Source organism: Crinia signifera, chromosome 8 (genome assembly GCF_055691185.1).
Source record: "Crinia signifera chromosome 8, ASM5569118v1, whole genome shotgun sequence".
Lineage (NCBI taxonomy): Eukaryota > Metazoa > Chordata > Amphibia > Anura > Myobatrachidae > Crinia > Crinia signifera.
Window position 1 is genome coordinate 66,777 of NC_139224.1, and position 15,140 is coordinate 81,916.

The window sequence follows — 15,140 nt, forward strand, 5'->3', positions numbered from 1 at the left end:
ACCAAAGGACTCGGACGATCCATTGTGAAGAGAAAGAGTTCCTTCATGCCACAAGAACATCTTAGTGCAGAAATTAAAGTCTTTCTTGATACAGTGTCCAGAGACATGAACGGCCTCATGGGTCATCTTGACACACGCAGAAACTACAATACCAATCTGACTCAAGAAGAACGACATACCCTGAGGGACATTTCATCATGGGAGGAGATCATAATCAAACCCTCTGATAAAGGGGGCAACATCGTTTTATGGCCCAAGGACATGTACATGAGGGAGGCCAACAGGCAACTCCAAGATCAAAAGTGTTACAAACAACTCATTCTTAATCCCACGAACACCTACAAAAGCATGTACGACAGGCTCATAAATCGAGCATACAAGGAGGGGGTGATTCTCAAAACAGAACACGCGTTTCTATATATAGCATAAATGTGCTGATGGCGTGACGCTCTCAGGTGTCACAGGATGGTTATATAGCATAAATGTGCTGATGGTGTGACGCTCTCAGGTGTCACAGGATGGTTATATAGCATAAATGTGCTGATGGTGTGACGTTTCAGTGTCACAGGATGGATTATATAGCATAAATGTGCTGATGGTGTGACGCTCTCAGGTGTCACAGGATGGTTATATAGCATAAATGTGCTGATGGTGTGACGGTCAGGTGTCACAAAATGGTTATATAGCATAAATGTGCTGATGGTGTGACAGTCAGGTGTCACAAAATGGTTATATAGCATAAATGTGCTGCTGGTGTGACGCTCAGGTGTCACAAAATGGTTATATAGCATAAATGTGCTGATGGTGTGACGCTCTCAGGTGTCACAAGATGGTTATATAGCATAAATGTGCTGATGGTGTGACGCTCAGGTGTCACAAGATGGGTTATATAGCATAAACGTGCTGATGGTGTGATGCTCAGGTGTCACAAGATGGGTTATATAGCATAAATGTGCTGATGGTGTGACTCTCAGGTGTCACAGGATGGGTTATATAGCATAAATGTGCTGATGGTGTGACGCTCAGGTGTCACAGGATGATTATATAGCATAAATGTGCTGGTGGTGTGACGCTCTCAGGTGTCACAAAATGGTTATATAGCATAAATGTGCTGATGGTGTGATGCTCAGGTGTCACAGGATGGGTTATATAGCATAAATGTGCTGATGGTGTGACGCTCAGGTGTCACAGGATGATTATATAGCATAAATGTGCTGGTGGTGTGACGCTCTCAGGTGTCACAAAAAGGTTATATAGCATAAATGTGCTGATGGTGTGGTGTGCTCAGGTGTCACAGGATGGATTATATAGCATAAATGTGCTGGTGGTGTGACGCTCTCAGGTGTCACAAGATGGTTATATAGCATAAATGTGCTGATGGTGTGACGCTCAGGTGTCACAGGATGGATTATATAGCATAAATGTGCTGATGGTGTGAAGCTCAGGTGTCACAGGATGGTTATATAGCATAAATGTGCTGATGGCGTGACGTTTCAGTGTCACAGGATGGATTATATAGCATAAATGTGCTGATGGTGTGACGCTCAGGTGTCACAGGATGGATTATATAGCATAAATGTGCTGATGGTGTGACGCTCAGGTGTCACAAGATGGTTATATAGCATAAATTTGCTGATGGCGTGACGCTCAGGTGTCACAGGATGGTTATATAGCATAAATGTGCTGATGGCGTGACGTTTCAGTGTCACAGGATGGATTATATAGCATAAATGTGCTGATGGTGTGACGCTCAGGTGTCACAGGATGGATTATATAGCATAAATGTGCTGATGGTGTGACGGTCAGGTGTCACAAAATGGTTATATAGCATAAATGTGCTGATGGTGTGACAGTCAGGTGTCACAAAATGGTTATATAGCATAAATGTGCTGATGGTGTGACGCTCTCAGGTGTCACAAGATGGTTATATAGCATAAATGTGCTGATGGTGTGACGCTCACGTGTCACAAGATGGGTTATATAGCATAAACGTGCTGATGGTGTGATGCTCAGGTGTCACAAGATGGGTTATATAGCATAAATGTGCTGATGGTGTGACTCTCAGGTGTCACAGGATGGGTTATATAGCATAAATGTGCTGATGGTGTGACGCTCAGGTGTCACAGGATGATTATATAGCATAAATGTGCTGGTGGTGTGACGCTCTCAGGTGTCACAAAATGGTTATATAGCATAAATGTGCTGATGGTGTGATGCTCAGGTGTCACAGGATGGGTTATATAGCATAAATGTGCTGATGGTGTGACGCTCAGGTGTCACAGGATGATTATATAGCATAAATGTGCTGGTGGTGTGACGCTCTCAGGTGTCACAAAAAGGTTATATAGCATAAATGTGCTGATGGTGTGGTGCTCAGGTGTCACAGGATGGATTATATAGCATAAATGTGCTGGTGGTGTGACGCTCTCAGGTGTCACAAGATGGTTATATAGCATAAATGTGCTGATGGTGTGACGCTCAGGTGTCACAGGATGGATTATATAGCATAAATGTGCTGATGGTGTGAAGCTCAGGTGTCACAGGATGGTTATATAGCATAAATGTGCTGATGGCGTGACGTTTCAGTGTCACAGGATGGATTATATAGCATAAATGTGCTGATGGTGTGACGCTCAGGTGTCACAGGATGGATTATATAGCATAAATGTGCTGATGGTGTGACGCTCAGGTGTCACAAGATGGTTATATAGCATAAATTTGCTGATGGCGTGACGCTCAGGTGTCACAGGATGGTTATATAGCATAAATGTGCTGATGGCGTGACGTTTCAGTGTCACAGGATGGATTATATAGCATAAATGTGCTGATGGTGTGACGCTCAGGTGTCACAGGATGGATTATATAGCATAAATGTGCTGATGGTGTGACGGTCAGGTGTCACAAAATGGTTATATAGCATAAATGTGCTGATGGTGTGACAGTCAGGTGTCACAAAATGGTTATATAGCATAAATGTGCTGATGGTGTGACGCTCTCAGGTGTCACAAGATGGTTATATAGCATAAATGTGCTGATGGTGTGACACTCTCAGGTGTCACAAGATGGTTATATAGCATAAATGTGCTGATGGTGTGACGCTCAGGTGTCACAGGATGGATTATATAGCATAAACGTGCTGATGGTGTGATGCTCAGGTGTCACAAGATGGGTTATATAGCATAAATGTGCTGATGGTGTGACGTTTCAGTGTCACAGGATGGATTATATAGCATAAATGTGCTGATGGTGTGACGCTCTCAGGTGTCACAGGATGGTTATATAGCATAAATGTGCTGATGGTGTGACGGTCAGGTGTCAAAAATGGTTATATAGCATAAATGTGCTGCTGGTGTGACGCTCAGGTGTCACAAGATGGTTATATAGCATAAATGTGCTGATGGTGTGACGGTCAGGTGTCACAAGATGGTTATATAGCATAAATGTGCTGATGGTGTGACGCTCAGGTGTCACAAAATGGTTATATAGCATAAATGTGCTGATGGTGTGACGCTCTCAGGTGTCACAAGATAGTTATATAGCATAAATGTGCTGATGGTGTGACGCTCAGGTGTCACAAGATGGGTTATATAGCATAAACGTGCTGATGGTGTGATGCTCAGGTGTCACAAGATGGGTTATATAGCATAAATGTGCTGATGGTGTGACTCAGGTGTCACAGGATGGGTTATATAGCATAAATGTGCTGATGGTGTGACGCTCAGGTGTCACAGGATGATTATATAGCATAAATGTGCTGGTGGTGTGACGCTCTCAGGTGTCACAAAATGGTTATATAGCATAAATGTGCTGATGGTGTGACGCTCAGGTGTCACAGGATGGGTTATATAGCATAAATGTGCTGATGGTGTGACGCTCAGGTGTCACAGGATGATTATATAGCATAAATGTGCTGGTGGTGTGACACTCTCAGGTGTCACAAAAAGGTTATATAGCATAAATGTGCTGGTGGTGTGACGCTCTCAGGTGTCACAAAAAGGTTATATAGCATAAATGTGCTGATGGTGTGACGCTCAGGTGTCACAGGATGGATTATATAGCATAAATGTGCTGGTGGTGTGACGCTCTCAGGTGTCACAAGATGGTTATATAGCATAAATGTGCTGATGGTGTGACGCTCAGGTGTCACAGGATGGATTATATAGCATAAATGTGCTGATGGTGTGAAGCTCAGGTGTCACAGGATGGTTATATAGCATAAATGTGCTGATGGCGTGACGTTTCAGTGTCACAGGATGGATTATATAGCATAAATGTGCTGATGGTGTGACTCTCAGGTGTCACAGGATGGATTATATAGCATAAATGTGCTGATGGTGTGACGCTCAGGTGTCACAAGATGGTTATATAGCATAAATTTGCTGATGGCGTGACGCTCAGGTGTCACAGGATGGTTATATAGCATAAATGTGCTGATGGCGTGACGTTTCAGTGTCACAGGATGGATTATATAGCATAAATGTGCTGATGGTGTGACGCTCAGGTGTCACAGGATGGATTATATAGCATAAATGTGCTGATGGTGTGACGGTCAGGTGTCACAAAATGGTTATATAGCATAAATGTGCTGATGGTGTGACAGTCAGGTGTCACAAAATGGTTATATAGCATAAATGTGCTGATGGTGTGACGCTCTCAGGTGTCACAAGATGGTTATATAGCATAAATGTGCTGATGGTGTGACGCTCAGGTGTCACAAAATGGTTATATAGCATAAATGTGCTGATGGTGTGATGCTCTCAGGTGTCACAAGATGGTTATATAGCATAAATGTGCTGATGGTGTGACGCTCAGGTGTCACAGGATGGATTATATAGCATAAACGTGCTGATGGTGTGATGCTCAGGTGTCACAAGATGGGTTATATAGCATAAATGTGCTGATGGTGTGACGTTTCAGTGTCACAGGATGGATTATATAGCATAAATGTGCTGATGGTGTGACGCTCTCAGGTGTCACAGGATGGTTATATAGCATAAATGTGCTGATGGTGTGACGGTCAGGTGTCAAAAATGGTTATATAGCATAAATGTGCTGCTGGTGTGACGCTCAGGTGTCACAAGATGGTTATATAGCATAAATGTGCTGATGGTGTGACGCTCAGGTGTCACAAAATGGTTATATAGCATAAATGTGCTGATGGTGTGACGCTCTCAGGTGTCACAAGATGGTTATATAGCATAAATGTGCTGATGGTGTGACGCTCAGGTGTCACAAGATGGGTTATATAGCATAAACGTGCTGATGGTGTGATGCTCAGGTGTCACAAGATGGGTTATATAGCATAAATGTGCTGATGGTGTGACTCTCAGGTGTCACAGGATGGGTTATATAGCATAAATGTGCTGATGGTGTGACGCTCAGGTGTCACAGGATGATTATATAGCATAAATGTGCTGGTGGTGTGACGCTCTCAGGTGTCACAAAATGGTTATATAGCATAAATGTGCTGATGGTGTGATGCTCAGGTGTCACAGGATGGGTTATATAGCATAAATGTGCTGATGGTGTGACGCTCAGGTGTCACAGGATGATTATATAGCATAAATGTGCTGGTGGTGTGACGCTCTCAGGTGTCACAAAAAGGTTATATAGCATAAATGTGCTGATGGTGTGACGCTCAGGTGTCACAGGATGGATTATATAGCACAAATGTGCTGGTGGTGTGACGCTCTCAGGTGTCACAAGATGGTTATATAGCATAAATGTGCTGATGGTGTGACGCTCAGGTGTCACAGGATGGATTATATAGCATAAATGTGCTGATGGTGTGAAGCTCAGGTGTCACAGGATGGTTATATAGCATAAATGTGCTGATGGCGTGACGTTTCAGTGTCACAGGATGGATTATATAGCATAAATGTGCTGATGGTGTGACGCTCAGGTGTCACAGGATGGATTATATAGCATAAATGCTGATGGCTTGACGCTCTCAGGTGTCACAAGATGGATTATATAGCATAAATGTGCTGATGGCGTGACGCTCCAGTGTCACAGGATGGATTATATAGCATAAATGTGCTGATGGCGTGACGCTCCAGTGTCACAGGATGGATTATATAGCATAAATGTGCTGATGGCGTGACGCTCTCAGGTGTCACAGGATGGATTATATAGCATAAATGTGCTGATGGTGTGACGCTCAGGTGTCACAAGATGGATTATATAGCATAAATGTGCTGATGGCGTGACGCTCCGGTGTCACAGGATGGATTATATAGCATAAATGTGCTGATGGTGTGACGCTCAGGTGTCACCAGATGGTTATATAGCATAAATGTGCTGGTGGTGTGACGCTCAGGTGTCACCAGATGGTTATATAGCATAAATGTGCTGATGGTGTGACGCTCCGGTGTCACAGGATGGATTATATAGCATAAATGTGCTGATGGTGTGACGCTCCGGTGTCACAAGATGGTTATATAGCATAAATGTGCTGATGGTGTGACGCTCAGGTGTCACAGGATGGATTATATAGCATAAATGTGCTGATGGTGTGACGCTCTCAGGTGTCACAAGATGGATTATATAGCATAAATGTGCTGATGGCGTGACGCTCCAGTGTCACAGGATGGATTATATAGCATAAATGTGCTGATGGTGTGACGCTCCGGTGTCACAAGATGGTTATATAGCATAAATGTGCTGATGGTGTGACGCTCAGGTGTCACAGGATGGATTATATAGCATAAATGTGCTGATGGCGTGACGCTCTCAGGTGTCACAAGATGGATTATATAGCATAAATGTGCTGATGGCGTGACGCTCCAGTGTCACAGGATGGATTATATAGCATAAATGTGCTGATGGCGTGACGCTCCAGTGTCACAGGATGGATTATATAGCATAAATGTGCTGATGGTGTGACGCTCTCAGGTGTCACAGGATGGATTATATAGCATAAATGTGCTGATGGTGTGACGCTCAGGTGTCACAAGATGGATTATATAGCATAAATGTGCTGATGGCGTGACGCTCCGGTGTCACAGGATGGATTATATAGCATAAATGTGCTGATGGTGTGACGCTCAGGTGTCACCAGATGGTTATATAGCATAAATGTGCTGGTGGTGTGACGCTCAGGTGTCACCAGATGGTTATATAGCATAAATGTGCTGATGGTGTGACGCTCCGGTGTCACAGGATGGATTATATAGCATAAATGTGCTGATGGTGTGACGCTCTCAGGTGTCACAAGATGGTTATATAGCATAAATGTGCTGATGGTGTGACGCTCAGGTGTCACAGGATGGATTATATAGCATAAATGCGCTGATGGTGTGACGCTCTCAGGTGTCACAAGATGGGTTATATAGCATAAATGCGCTGATGGCGTGACGCTCCAGTGTCACAGGATGGGTTATATAGCATAAATGTGCTGATGGTGTGACGTTCAGGTGTCACAAGATGGTTATATAGCATAAATGTGCTGATGGTGTGACGCTCCAGTGTCACAGGATGGATTATATAGCATAAATGTGCTGATGGTGTGATGCTCAGGTGTCACAAGATGGATTATATAGCATAAATGTGCTGATGGTGTGACGCTCTCAGGTGTCACAAGATGGTTATATAGCATAAATGTGCTGATGGTGTGACGCTCTCAGGTGTCACAAGATGGTTATATAGCATAAATGTGCTGATGGCGTGACGCTCCAGTGTCACAGGATGAATTATATAGCATAAATGTGCTGATGGTGTGACGCTCAGGTGTCACAAGATGGTTATATAGCATAAATGTGCTGATGGCGTGACGCTCAGGTGTCACAGGATGGTTATATAGCATTAATGTGCTGATGGCGTGACGTTTCAGTGTCACAGGATGGATTATATAGCATAAATGTGCTGATGGCGTGACGCTCCAGTGTCACAGGATGGATTATATAGCATAAATGTGCTGATGGTGTGACGCTCAGGTGTCACAAGATGGATTATATAGCATAAATGTGCTGATGGCGTGACGCTCCAGTGTCACAGGATGGATTATATAGCATAAATGTGCTGATGGTGTGACGCTCAGGTGTCACAAGATGGATTATATAGCATAAATGTGCTGATGGTGTGACATCAGGTGTCACAGGATGGATTATATAGCATAAATGTGCTGATGGTGTGACGCTCTCAGGTGTCACAAGATGGATTATATAGCATAAATGTGCTGATGGCGTGACGCTCCAGTGTCACAGGATGGATTATATAGCATAAATGTGCTGATGGCGTGACGCTCTCAGGTGTCACAAGATGGATTATATAGCATAAATGTGCTGATGGCGTGACGCTCCAGTGTCACAGGATGGATTATATAGCATAAATGTGCTGATGGCGTGACGCTCCAGTGTCACAGGATGGATTATATAGCATAAATGTGCTGATGGTGTGACGCTCTCAGGTGTCACAGGATGGATTATATAGCATAAATGTGCTGATGGTGTGACGCTCAGGTGTCACAAGATGGATTATATAGCATAAATGTGCTGATGGCGTGACGCTCCGGTGTCACAGGATGGATTATATAGCATAAATGTGCTGATGGTGTGACGCTCAGGTGTCACCAGATGGTTATATAGCATAAATGTGCTGGTGGTGTGACGCTCAGGTGTCACCAGATGGTTATATAGCATAAATGTGCTGATGGTGTGACGCTCCGGTGTCACAGGATGGATTATATAGCATAAATGTGCTGATGGTGTGACGCTCTCAGGTGTCACAAGATGGTTATATAGCATAAATGTGCTGATGGTGTGACGCTCAGGTGTCACAGGATGGATTATATAGCATAAATGCGCTGATGGTGTGACGCTCTCAGGTGTCACAAGATGGGTTATATAGCATAAATGCGCTGATGGCGTGACGCTCCAGTGTCACAGGATGGGTTATATAGCATAAATGTGCTGATGGTGTGACGTTCAGGTGTCACAAGATGGTTATATAGCATAAATGTGCTGATGGTGTGACGCTCCAGTGTCACAGGATGGATTATATAGCATAAATGTGCTGATGGTGTGATGCTCAGGTGTCACAAGATGGATTATATAGCATAAATGTGCTGATGGTGTGACGCTCTCAGGTGTCACAAGATGGTTATATAGCATAAATGTGCTGATGGTGTGACGCTCTCAGGTGTCACAAGATGGTTATATAGCATAAATGTGCTGATGGCGTGACGCTCCAGTGTCACAGGATGAATTATATAGCATAAATGTGCTGATGGTGTGACGCTCAGGTGTCACAAGATGGTTATATAGCATAAATGTGCTGATGGCGTGACGCTCAGGTGTCACAGGATGGTTATATAGCATTAATGTGCTGATGGCGTGACGTTTCAGTGTCACAGGATGGATTATATAGCATAAATGTGCTGATGGCGTGACGCTCCAGTGTCACAGGATGGATTATATAGCATAAATGTGCTGATGGTGTGACGCTCAGGTGTCACAAGATGGATTATATAGCATAAATGTGCTGATGGCGTGACGCTCCAGTGTCACAGGATGGATTATATAGCATAAATGTGCTGATGGTGTGACGCTCAGGTGTCACAAGATGGATTATATAGCATAAATGTGCTGATGGTGTGACATCAGGTGTCACAGGATGGATTATATAGCATAAATGTGCTGATGGTGTGACGCTCTCAGGTGTCACAAGATGGATTATATAGCATAAATGTGCTGATGGCGTGACGCTCCAGTGTCACAGGATGGATTATATAGCATAAATGTGCTGATGGCGTGACGCTCAGGTGTCACCAGATGGTTTTATAGCATAAATGTGCTGATGGTGTGACGCTCAGGTGTCACAAGATGCATTATATCGCATAAATGTGCTGATGGTGTGACGCTCTCAGGTGTCACAAGATGGTTATATAGCATAAATGTGCTGATGGTGTGACGCTCAGGTGTCACAGGATGGATTATATAGCATAAATGTGCTGATGGTGTGACGCTCTCAGGTGTCACAAGATGGGTTATATAGCATAAATGTGCTGATGGCGTGACGCTCCAGTGTCACAGGATGGATTATATAGCATAAATGTGCTGGTGGTGTGACGCTCTCAGGTGTCACAAGATGGTTATATAGCATAAATGTGCTGATGGTGTGACGCTCAGGTGTCACAGGATGGATTATATAGCATAAATGTGCTGATGGTGTGAAGCTCAGGTGTCACAGGATGGTTATATAGCATAAATGTGCTGATGGCGTGACGTTTCAGTGTCACAGGATGGATTATATAGCATAAATGTGCTGATGGTGTGACTCTCAGGTGTCACAGGATGGATTATATAGCATAAATGTGCTGATGGTGTGACGCTCAGGTGTCACAAGATGGTTATATAGCATAAATTTGCTGATGGCGTGACGCTCAGGTGTCACAGGATGGTTATATAGCATAAATGTGCTGATGGCGTGACGTTTCAGTGTCACAGGATGGATTATATAGCATAAATGTGCTGATGGTGTGACGCTCAGGTGTCACAGGATGGATTATATAGCATAAATGTGCTGATGGTGTGACGGTCAGGTGTCACAAAAAAGTTATATAGCATAAATGTGCTGATGGTGTGACAGTCAGGTGTCACAAAATGGTTATATAGCATAAATGTGCTGATGGTGTGACGCTCTCAGGTGTCACAAGATGGTTATATAGCATAAATGTGCTGATGGTGTGACGCTCAGGTGTCACAAAATGGTTATATAGCATAAATGTGCTGATGGTGTGACGCTCTCAGGTGTCACAAGATGGTTATATAGCATAAATGTGCTGATGGTGTGACGCTCAGGTGTCACAGGATGGATTATATAGCATAAACGTGCTGATGGTGTGATGCTCAGGTGTCACAAGATGGGTTATATAGCATAAATGTGCTGATGGTGTGACGTTTCAGTGTCACAGGATGGATTATATAGCATAAATGTGCTGATGGTGTGACGCTCTCAGGTGTCACAGGATGGTTATATAGCATAAATGTGCTGATGGTGTGACGGTCAGGTGTCAAAAATGGTTATATAGCATAAATGTGCTGCTGGTGTGACGCTCAGGTGTCACAAGATGGTTATATAGCATAAATGTGCTGATGGTGTGACGCTCAGGTGTCACAAAATGGTTATATAGCATAAATGTGCTGATGGTGTGACGCTCTCAGGTGTCACAAGATGGTTATATAGCATAAATGTGCTGATGGTGTGACGCTCAGGTGTCACAAGATGGGTTATATAGCATAAACGTGCTGATGGTGTGATGCTCAGGTGTCACAAGATGGGTTATATAGCATAAATGTGCTGATGGTGTGACTCTCAGGTGTCACAGGATGGGTTATATAGCATAAATGTGCTGATGGTGTGACGCTCAGGTGTCACAGGATGATTATATAGCATAAATGTGCTGGTGGTGTGACGCTCTCAGGTGTCACAAAATGGTTATATAGCATAAATGTGCTGATGGTGTGACGCTCAGGTGTCACAGGATGGGTTATATAGCATAAATGTGCTGATGGTGTGACGCTCAGGTGTCACAAGATGGTTATATAGCATAAATGTGCTGATGGTGTGACGCTCCAGTGTCACAGGATGGATTATATAGCATAAATGTGCTGATGGTGTGATGCTCAGGTGTCACAAGATGGTTATATAGCATAAATGTGCTGATGGTGTGACGGTCCAGTGTCACAGGATGGATTATATAGCATAAATGTGCTGATGGTGTGACGCTCTCAGGTGTCACAAGATGGTTATATAGCATAAATGTGCTGATGGTGTGACGCTCTCAGGTGTCACAAGATGGTTATATAGCATAAATGTGCTGATGGCGTGACGCTCCAGTGTCACAGGATGAATTATATAGCATAAATGTGCTGATGGTGTGACGCTCAGGTGTCACAAGATGGTTATATAGCATAAATGTGCTGATGGCGTGACGCTCAGGTGTCACAGGATGGTTATATAGCATTAATGTGCTGATGGCGTGACGTTTCAGTGTCACAGGATGGATTATATAGCATAAATGTGCTGATGGCGTGACGCTCCAGTGTCACAGGATGGATTATATAGCATAAATGTGCTGATGGTGTGACGCTCAGGTGTCACAAGATGGATTATATAGCATAAATGTGCTGATGGCGTGACTCTCCAGTGTCACAGGATGGATTATATAGCATAAATGTGCTGATGGTGTGACGCTCAGGTGTCACAAGATGGATTATATAGCATAAATGTGCTGATGGTGTGACATCAGGTGTCACAGGATGGATTATATAGCATAAATGTGCTGATGGTGTGACGCTCTCAGGTGTCACAAGATGGATTATATAGCATAAATGTGCTGATGGCGTGACGCTCCAGTGTCACAGGATGGATTATATAGCATAAATGTGCTGATGGCGTGACGCTCAGGTGTCACCAGATGGTTATATAGCATAAATGTGCTGATGGTGTGACGCTCAGGTGTCACCAGATGGTTATATAGCATAAATGTGCTGATGGTGTGACGCTCAGGTGTCACAAGATGCATTATATCGCAATAAATGTGCTGATGGTGTGACGCTCTCAGGTGTCACAAAAAGGTTATATAGCATAAATGTGCTGATGGTGTGACGCTCAGGTGTCACAGGATGGATTATATAGCATAAATGTGCTGATGGTGTGACGCTCAGGTGTCACAAGATGGATTATATAGCATAAATGTGCTGATGGTGTGACATCAGGTGTCACAGGATGGATTATATAGCATAAATGTGCTGATGGTGTGACGCTCTCAGGTGTCACAAGATGGATTATATAGCATAAATGTGCTGATGGCGTGACGCTCCAGTGTCACAGGATGGATTATATAGCATAAATGTGCTGATGGCGTGACGCTCAGGTGTCACCAGATGGTTATATAGCATAAATGTGCTGATGGTGTGACGCTCAGGTGTCACCAGATGGTTATATAGCATAAATGTGCTGATGGTGTGACGCTCAGGTGTCACAAGATGCATTATATCGCAATAAATGTGCTGATGGTGTGACGCTCTCAGGTGTCACAAAAAGGTTATATAGCATAAATGTGCTGATGGTGTGACGCTCAGGTGTCACAGGATGGATTATATAGCATAAATGTGCTGATGGTGTGACGCTCTCAGGTGTCACAAGATGGGTTATATAGCATAAATGTGCTGATGGTGTGACGCTCCAGTGTCACAGGATGGATTATATAGCATAAATGTGCTGATGGTGTGACGCTCAGGTGTCACAAGATGGATTATATAGCATAAATGTGCTGATGATGTGACGCTCAGGTGTCACAAGATGGTTATATAGCATAAATGTGCTGATGGTGTGACGCTCTCAGGTGTCACAAGATGGATATATAGCATAAATGTGCTGATGGCGTGACGCTCCAGTGTCACAGGATGGATTATATAGCATAAATGTGCTGATGGTGTGACGCTCCAGTGTCACAGGATGGATTATATAGCATAAATGTGCTGATGGTATGACGCTCTCAGGTGTCACAAGATGGATTATATAGCATAAATGTGCTGATGGTATGACGCTCTCAGGTGTCACAAGATGGATTATATAACATAAATGTGCTGATGGTGTGACGCTCAGGTGTCACAAGATGGTTATATAGCATAAATGTGCTGATGGTGTGACGCTCAGGTGTCACAAGATGGTTATATAGCATAAATGTGCTGATGGTGTGACGCTCAGGTGTCACAAGATGGTTATATAGCATAAATGTGCTGATGGTGTGACGCTCAGGTGTCACAAGATGGTTATATAGCATAAATGTGCTGATGGTGTGACGCTCAGGTGTCACAAGATGGGTTATATAGCATAAATGTGCTGATGGCGTGACGCTTCAGTGTCACAGGATGGGTTATATAGCATAAATGTGCTGATGGTGTGACGCTCAGGTGTCACAAGATGATTATATAGCATAAATGTGCTGATGGTGTGACGCTCAGGTGTCACAAGATGATTATATAGCATAAATGTGCTGATGGTGTGACGCTCAGGTGTCACAAGATGGTTATATAGCATAAATGTGCTGATGGTGTGACGGTCAGGTGTCACAAAATGGTTATATAGCCTAAATGTGCTGATGGTGTGACGCTCCGGTGTCACAAGATGGTTCTATAGCATAAATGTGCTGATGATGTGACGCTCCGGTGTCACAGGATGGATTATATAGCATAAATGTGCTGGTGGTGTGACGCTCTCAGGTGTCACAAGATGGTTATATAGCATAAATGTGCTGATGGTCTGATGCTCAGGTGTCACAAGATTATAAAACATAAATGTGGTGATGGTGTGATGCTCAGGTGTCACAAGGTGGTTATATACTGTAGCATAAACGTGCTGATGGTTTGAAGATCAGGTGTCACCATTTTGACCTTTTAAATTAAAATGTGCCCTCTCGATTGAAAAATGTGCCCTCGCGATTGAAAAATGTGCCCTTCCCGTGGTCAGCACCCTGCCCTAAAAAAATTCTAGAGTGAACACTATTGATGATGTACAAAAGTGACAATTGTCGTATAGTCGGACTGTACCTGCACCAGATGGCCCTGAAGCAAGTGTTCCGTCAGACCGTACACACAGGGCGACCCAGATTTTGGTTGAGCGACGTGCTACAGCACAATCGCTCAGCATGCCGCAATGTGCTGTGATATGGGGGGGATTAATACAGCATGGTGCTTTTGTAAGGGGAGTGTTTTAAGGTTGCATGGTTCTTTGGCAAGTGGGCTTAACTCTACATGGTGCCAACATAAGGGTGGGTAAAGTAGGTTTTACCCTGTTTAAAGCTGGCTGGGGAGGAGGGGGGGAGGAGTGCATGCTGCTGGGTGTGGGGGAGGGACAGTGCACTGGCACCGGTTGTGGGGGATGTAGGGGGTGAACTGGTGCCATCTCCCACCCCTAATGCCAGGCCACCCCCCCCCCCTCCATCTCCCACACCCAGCGCACTCTTATCCTCTTAGATCGCAAAAAATAACAGGCGCCAGTGCACTCTCTCCCTCCATCTAATACACAAGGGCCCAGTGCACTCTCTCCCCCATCCATCTCACACCCAGCGCTAGTGCACTCTCCCCTCTATCTCCCAAACCCAGTGGCAATATATCCCCCCCCCCCACACACAC